The sequence below is a fragment of the Babylonia areolata genome, chromosome 18 (genome assembly GCF_041734735.1).
Source record: "Babylonia areolata isolate BAREFJ2019XMU chromosome 18, ASM4173473v1, whole genome shotgun sequence".
Lineage (NCBI taxonomy): Eukaryota > Metazoa > Mollusca > Gastropoda > Neogastropoda > Buccinidae > Babylonia > Babylonia areolata.
Window position 1 is genome coordinate 553,756 of NC_134893.1, and position 8,922 is coordinate 562,677.

Below are 8,922 nucleotides of genomic sequence, written 5' to 3' on the forward strand. Positions count from 1 at the left end.
TGTTTTCTGTCACTGAGGTCGCTTTGACGTCTTCTGTCGGAAATCGTGAGAATACCATTCAGACTGGAAAAGCCGAAAAAGATGTGTATTTATTACCTTTGACGCCAGTAAGATGTGTGTGTTTCAAGTTCAGTACGTGTTTCTTAGAGTCAGGAACAAAGGACACTGACGGACATACATTCATTTTGAATTGTTGCCAAATTGGGACCGTTTTATTTTTAATGTTATTCTTACTGACTGAGGGTTTTTCTTAACCATTTTCAGATATAAGACACGCGCGCACACTATATTCTGAATGCGCGCGCACACACACACACACACACACACACACACACACACACACACACACACACACACACACACACACTGACACACACACACACACACACACAGCGCACACACACACATATTCACTTACAAAAGAAATATGATATTGATACGATGATAATGAGTGATAACGAAGATGTGATTTTTTCCTAAGAACCATCAGTGCGACCTTGTGTTATCGGTTGTCCTTCAGCATCGAAAACAAGCGGGGAAGGAGGCTTCAGTAATCTGTGGATAAAAAAAAAAATCTCTTGATAATCACTGATCTGATTGGAGTCATTTTATTTGATCACCTTTCTGTTGTTTTGACCGTCATCCTATTGTTCACCCGCTGTGGTTCTCAGAGAACTGTACTGTAATTGAGAGCACTCCTGAAGGTTATCATGTTTTCCCTAGTGTGACTAAACATCACGTTACATCATTCTACCAGCATATCGCGTCACCACAGGGGCTGAGGTATTTGGGCCATTGCCCGCTGAGTGTGCAGACCGCTTTTGCTTTCGTAGCAAATAACTGAACTAACAAAACAATTGCTATTCCATATAAGAATTTTAGTACGCATTTCTGAATATCTTATCGCTTTCTGCCTGTGCAACCAGTGGAAAATTTAAAAGTTTACCCCAGATAACATGGCCTATAGCTATTTGTCTTAATTATAGCTGAGCGAAAACAAAAATTCAAGAGTCGGGAAGGTATTACAACTGACGGTAAAACGCTTTGCAACTATTAGAATGTGATCTGGACGCACCTGTATTCAAAGTTAACATTAGCCGAGAGTGAATAAACTAATATATTAAACATAATACTCATAAAAACAAGAGAGGCAAGGCCTTCAAGACTCACTTGTGATACACTTTAAAAAATCAACAACAACAAATTAATCGTTAAAATTTAATATGTTTTGTATTTGTTATCATAAAGCTTCGGGTAAACAACAAAAAAGACTAAAAGGCCCGCTGAGCACAGATTCGAACGCAGCATGTTCTGGTGGGAAGAAATTGTCTTCGTCATTGCACTGTTACAGATCTGTCAATGACGTTCCAAAATTAATAATCAAGCATGTCTTTTAAGAGTGACAAACCAGTTGCGGTACCCGAACTGATAACGCTGTATAAATCATGTTATTTTGGTGTATCTCGGGCATTTAATTCTTTAAAGTCCACAGTAAATGAGACGTTGCCATCGCCGCAATTAGCTTCAACGAAATAAACCGTTCATGATACGAGAATTGGTGACATACAACCTATTATTGGTATGACTGAAGATTTTTTCCCTACTATTTTTAAGCCAAAATTGGTATTGACGGACAAAGTACTCAGTCCAGACACACACACACACACGGACAACCGAACACCGGGTTATAACACAAGTGAGTCAATAAAATTAGAAATTGACATTGACGTTTCGGTATAAAATGCCTTTTTTCTTTATTGTTGCTGGAAAGTGAGTCGGTGTAAATAACATGTGTATAGCAATGGTACACACACACACACACACACACACAAAGCCGCATCCAGCGATTCGTAGCTGTACACAAAAAAACAAGTGGTAAGGGTCAAAATTATGAAGATCTGGGTTTTTATAGATATTGCATCTTCGAAGTCTTATCTTTGCTGTCGGTAAGTATCTTTGCACAAAACACCCCGGAAATGTAGTATTTTCAATGTTTTCAGGTGCATGGCTGTCAAAACCATGTATGAAAAAATGCTGCACTCTTTTGCCCTATTTCAGTTGCATGCTGAAAGCAACGAAGACGGAGAAATTCCGGTCTGCGAAGTAATCAATGGAAAGAAGCAGCCGTGAACACGCATTAACCGTCTCCCCCAGACCTTCTGAATCAAGACAGCGTATGAATGTAGTCCGTTTTCAACGGTTTTACTGGCCACCCTCTGTAAGTCGGGTCCCATCGATTCTTCGAATTTAGCCAAGTTTCCGACTCAAAGTTCGAAGAAAAAAAAAATATTGAAAGTTCAGGCTTTCTGTGGAATGTTTTATTTGATGTTGTTTCATTCTGTGGTGTGTGTGACTCTCAAAAATTCATCGAAGGAACTATCTGTTCATAAAATCGACGCAACGTGATGTGAACAAATATGGCGTCTTCGAAAAACATCATCTGCTAAGCGACTCACAGCATTTCTCAACGAATCCCAACAGTTAGTTTGTGAAGTGAAAGTATGACCTGTTGCACACATGAACTTTGACTACCTGAACATATTTAAGCAATAGGCATCTTGACACTTTCCTCGTTTGTCTACAAATAGCTATGAATGTAGGTTACCCTTCACGCACTGTCTGTATCACTTAACTGCAGATCTAAATGTTGTCATTCCTTTAAGGATCACTTTTGATTTTCAAACAGTCAGTGTGTTTTTGTATTATGTATGTCAAGTTATTCGTTTCAGACACTTTGGTGAATAGATTTAGCACTAAATGTGTAATTTGGTCACAGTAAAACCAGATAACCGTGACTGGCAAACCCTTTAACTTGAAATGTTTTGAAGACAAATACAAAATTAGTAGCCAGAAACAACTGAATGAAAATGTGTGTTGCTGTCATGTACTGTGATGCTGTCTGAACACTTTGAGGCACATACATCAACCAGCACTTCCTTCAAATGGCTAAATTTAGTCTTGAAATTAGGTCACTACACGCACTGACTACATTACAGTGACTATATACTGTTCTAAACAGTGTGCATGTTTACCACACAACCTGTGACCATTCTCACAAATACTGTGCTACACTATATCTGTATAAGCTATATTCATAAACACTGATTACCTGGAACCTAACTGAATTTGTGTTGTTTAAAGTCTGTCAGCCGCACGTCAGGAGATTAATTAAATCTGTAATTAGGTCACACCAGGATGTGATGGCCTTGACCAGCAAATCCATAATCAGGCCAGGAAGATATCTCTAATGCCTGAACAACAACATATAGTTTATTAGGTTGTGGTAACTGCGTATAATCATGCTATTGTAGCTACCAAAACAGATATTTCATAATGTGGGAAATGCAGTAAGACCGCTGTCGTTTCAAATCATATTTGCTATGGTACTAAAAAGCAAAAATAAATGAATGTTTAACACAGTCCTCAGAAGTTTACAAACCTGTAAATCTGCTTTTACCCATCAGCCACGGTCCTGTTCTTCCAGACTGTGCTCTGGTAACTGATTTTGACTAAAAACGACTGATCCAATAACACACTTACATGATCAGATATATGACTGGCTGGCACAATCTCATAACAAAAGTTACAAAAGTGACCAGTCCATTCCAATCACAGCACCAGACCGGTTGCTGCATGCTTGCATCAAGCATTAGGACACCAGGCCACATCACAGAAATTGTAAAGGAGATCTATAGCAGAGACTTACGGCTCTGAATAAGTGTTAAGGTGGGGTTAGTGGGCGTTCATTTATTCATCACTCTCACGAGACATCAAAGGGCATTGGAAAAGGAGGGGTGATGAGAGTTTGGGGGTAGGGGTGGGGGACGGTTTCTTGAGATGAAAATCCCACTTGCAGGTAATCGGATGTGTGGTTACAATAGTCACAAAGTACATAATGTGCACTTTGTGGAACCAAATAAACAATTTTGATAGTTTCAGCTTGACTGGAAAACGTAAACATAAAGCTAGTATCACAAAGTTGCTGAAAAACCCTTCTCGACTATAGTTGGGTTGTCTCTTTCCAGCTGGGCAATGTTCAGTCTTTGTGACAGTCCCTGCCATATGTACACAGTGATGTGCACTTTAAGTTGGACTTGCAGCATTTGCACCTTTCTCTGCACACCACTGTGCAGGAGCAGTGGATCAGTTCACATCAAGTGTCTTGAGCTTTTGTTGAATGGTCCACAAAGGTCGCCACGTCTTTCGCTCACCTTTTTGCAGTCCCCATCGTTCTACCTCCAGATGAAAGTACTCTCTCGGATAAACTGCTCTCTTTGTGTGCCTTTCAAGAGCTGCTGATGTGGGTGGAGTACTTTCCAGTGTTTTTTCTTTAGCGAGGAGAGGCTGTCTGACCATGCTGACGACACACAGATTGCTCAGAGAATCAAACAACAGGGCAACAAACTGCTCAACGATGTACTCGGGGACTTAGACTGGTAATCCATCATCATCAGGAAAGCATTAGTAGTTTGCTTACACAGTCCATGTGTTCCATGCTTTTCTTTTGCTTCTGCCAGCAAGCAGTGCTATGGTTTAAGGCGATTCCTGCTGAACAACAACAAAAATCAAAAGTGACAAAGGGAGGGATGGGGGAGTTAACAGTACTGATGTGAATCTGATATATATCATAATTTTGATCACCATCTGATACTAGTGCTTTTCGAACCCAAGTTGTGTGCTGCAAGCGAAGCGATTCTATATTCAACAGCCCACATCCATCTTTATTTCATTGGTTTAACCTTTCCCGTACGTCGTGGGTGTGAAATCACCCGGACAAGTGTTTTTGCTCTGTAACTCAAGTAATATTGAAGCCACTTCCACATAATTTCATGACTTTGTCCATAATATAGTTTACTACATATCCACTGAACATTATTTTCTTTTATACATAAACAAAGAAGTTATTAATGAATTAATGTCCCAGTACGTCGTGGGTGTGACGACACCCATACTCCCAAAGAATAAACCTTGCACGCCGTACGTCGTGGGTGTGGAGCCACCCATGCAAAGCTTGCGCGCCACGCGTTGTCGACATGACGTCACTTGGGCTCGCTACAGAGAGAGATGAGAGTGACCTTGTCTTTTGTTGATCGTATCCCGGTTCAAGTCTGCGGTAAGTTTTACTCTAAAGTTGTAACTAATTTCAGAAAACAATATTTATTGCACTAGATATCTTCAACAATATTGAATGAACTGTTTTTCTTGTAGAGAATGATCGGGAGCAACTGATTGATAGCTTTTTATCTAGTTGGAATTAAAGTGCCTTTCTAAGAACTGGATATTTTTGTAAGTCTGAAATCAATTGATCTAAAATCTAGTTGATATAGAAATTTTATTCTTATCCTAATCTGTTCAAAGTAGAGAAAACCCGACTATGGCTAAAAAAAGATAGTTGATATAGAAATTTTATTCTTATCCTAATCTGTTCAAAGTAGAGAAAACCCGACTATGGCTAAAAAAAGATAGTTGATATAGAAATTTTATTCTTATCCTAATCTGTTCAAAGTAGAGAAAACCCGACTATGGCTAAAAAAAAGAAAGAAAAAAAAATGCCAGCCAGCCAGCCAAAAAAACAAAACCAACAACAAAAACAACACACACACACACACACACAAAAAAAAACAAAAAAACGTTTTTTTGTAAGTAACAACACTCTTCTCACGGGCAAAACTTATTCACAATGCGCCTGGTCAAGCACTGGAGTAAATAGCCTACACGCACAAGTGGAAACTGCGCATGCAAGTCTGCTGAAGAAAAGTCAAATTTGCTTTACGGACAGGTGTGGGTTACTGTGCACCCACGACGTACGGCAAGGTCTTATTTCTTCAGTGAAACCATGGGTGCCTGCACACCCACGACGTACAGCGAAGGGTTAGTTCGTACACAGAAACCATGGGTGCCTGCACACCCACGACGTACAGCGAAGGGTTAGTTCGTACACAGAAACCATGGGTGCCTGCACACCCACGACGTACAGCGAAGGGTTAGTTCGTACACAGAAACCATGGGTGCCTGCACACCCACGACGTACAGCGAGGGGTCATTCCTTCTTAGAAACCATGGGTTTCTGCACACCCACGATGTGCGGCGCGCAAAATTTTAGGCGACGTACGGGAAAGGTTAAGATCATCATTTAGATCTGTCAAAGTTTCAAACTTCCTCTATGTTTGTTGCGACTTTCTGGCTTTACTAATGTGTAAAAGCAAATTCTGGTTAAATTATTTTCAGCAGTCACTCCGGGCAATCCCATTTCTCTGGACAATTTGTAATTGGCGGATCAAATGCGCATTTCCACTCCGAACAATACAAGATTTTCTTGTGTTCGAGAGCGTGCTGATATGCCGACGGCCCTATGTGTGTTTGTGTGTGTGCGCGCGCGCATGCGTTCGTGCTCACACTCACCATGTTTTTCACACTTACAGGGAAAACACGTGCGCGCGCGAACACACACACACACACACACACACACACACACACACACTTTAACATCACTCAGATACACAAACATATACACACAAACGCTCATAAACCGCAAGCGTACACGTGGGCACACATGCACATATACACACGGGTACACACGCGCGCATACTCACACGTACACACGCGTACATACGCACACGTACACATGCGAGCGTGCACAAAGCGCACTCATATGAACATGCGCACACGCACATACGCACGCACTCACTTCCTCAACCACTTTCACACACGATCTCCATCATTGTCAGGACGCTGGAGCTGTTGGTGATGCTGCATTTCAGTTGTAACAGTCTGTGGATTTGCGCTTCCAGGCCATAGATATTATTCAGTATATGTTCCAGGCTGATTTTACATCAGCTGATTGTGTGGCAATACATCAGTATGACTGCAGTTCGTAAACGTTAGTTTGATCTGGCTCTGAGCGGAAGTTCCAAAGATTCATGCATCAGCAACATTCACTGTCGCCGTCGGCTCTCTTGTGGTGTGTATTGCCCGACGTCACTCCTCCACTTGACATACTGGTCCTTGTTTGAGTAATGCAAAGAGAAAATACGAATTTCCTGTGCCTCTTTTATATGGAAATTAAAAGTTTATTCAGTTCTGAATCTTTTGACACCACATTATAGGTATTTAGGATAATTCTGGTTTTTTAAGTCACAGGCACACAAATATGTTTTTTTCATGAGCCGATTTCTCCATTTCTACTCACTGAGCATACGAACTTAGAGAAAATCATGAAAACAACTACGACAGATAGATCCATTCTGGGTTTGTTTTTGTTTGTGTTTTTTTTTTTTTTTTTTTTAATGTTTGAATTTTAAACTTGTAGAAGGTATACAAATATATATTTTTAAAAAAAATGATAAATTGAGACTTTAACCGGGTTTTCGTGCGCCACGTCATACACACACACACACACACACACACACACACACATCTCTCTCTCTCTCTCTCTCTCTCTCTCTGGATCATTTTTTAGAAGAACATTCAATTGTAATTCAAATTACGCATGTAAACGTTGTAATGTGATCGAAGATGAAAACCATTTTATAAACAATTGTGTCCTTTACAATAACCTGCGGCAAAAACTTCTGAACTCTGAAGGTCAATCGTATGTTCACTTGATGAAGAATGGTTCTGTTTACAGTATTCGTAAACTCTGCATTTATATATTTAATGCACTGAAGATACGACAGGAATTCTGTGACAACAATGATGAAAGTTAGAATTAATTTACTATGCACGAGAAGTACTTTTGTTCTACAGGCTAAGTTAGTACGTATTTTACATTTTGTTGTGGCTGAGTGATCACCATATTGTGTTCTTTTGACCTCTTTCTAGGGGCCGGAGGCCTGGACATTAAAGTTTTGTTCTCTTGTATATATATATATATATTACTACAACAACTCTCACTGATCCCAACTTTCCTGTTCATCTTTCTGATCTTCATGTCAACACCCCTGCCAGACAACTCCGCTCTTCTTAGACAACAGAACCTTCACTGTACCTCGAACCAAAACAAAGACTTATAGCAACCGGCCTTTCTCTCACCTTGCAACAACTGTTCAGTATTCATCTCATATTATAGTGAAAAAAGTGTGTGTGTGTGTGTGTGTGTGTGTTTTCGTTCGTATGCGTGTTTGTGCATGCGTACGCCGTGGTTTATATTCTTCGCGCGCGCGCGTTTTAACTGCCCACATACTTTTACGTTTCAGTTTTAATCTATAAACGTAATGTATGAAATGAAAAATGCTGAACAAGAACTGTTTCATGATGCAAAGTTTGTTTCCTCCTTATCTGTGTGCACTTTTGTTGTTTGTCTGGACGAGGGGGTGGGGGGGGGGGGGGGGTAGGTGTGTGGTGTAAGTGTATGTGGGAGGAGGGGGGTAGGTGTGTGTAAGTGTATGTAGGGGGAAGGGGGGAGGGGGGTAGGTGTGTGGTGTAAGTGTATGTGGGAGGAGGGGGGTAGGTGTGTGTAAGTGTATGTGGGAGGAGGGGGGGTAGGTGTGTGTAAGTGTATGTAGGGGGAAGGGGGGAGGGGGGTAGGTGTGTGTAAGTGTATGTGGGGGGAGGGGGGGTAGGTGTGTGTTAAGTGTATGTGGGGGGAGGGGGGGTAGGTGTGTGTAGGTGTATGTGGGGGGAGGGGGATTAGGTGTGTGTATGTGGGAGGAGGGGGGATAGGTGTAAGTGTATGTGGCGGGAGGGGGGGTAGGTGTGTGTATGTGGCGGGAGGGAGGGGGTAGGTGTGTGTAAGTGTATGTGGGGGAGGGGGGGTAGGTGTGTGTATGTGGCGGGAGGGAGGGGGTAGGTGTGTGTAAGTGTATGTGGGGGAGGGGTGTAGGTGTGTGTATGTGGGGAGAGGAGGGGGGGTTAGGTGTATGTGGTGGGAGGGGGGGTTAGGTGTGTGTAAGTGTATGTAGGGGGAGGGGGGTTAGGTGTGTG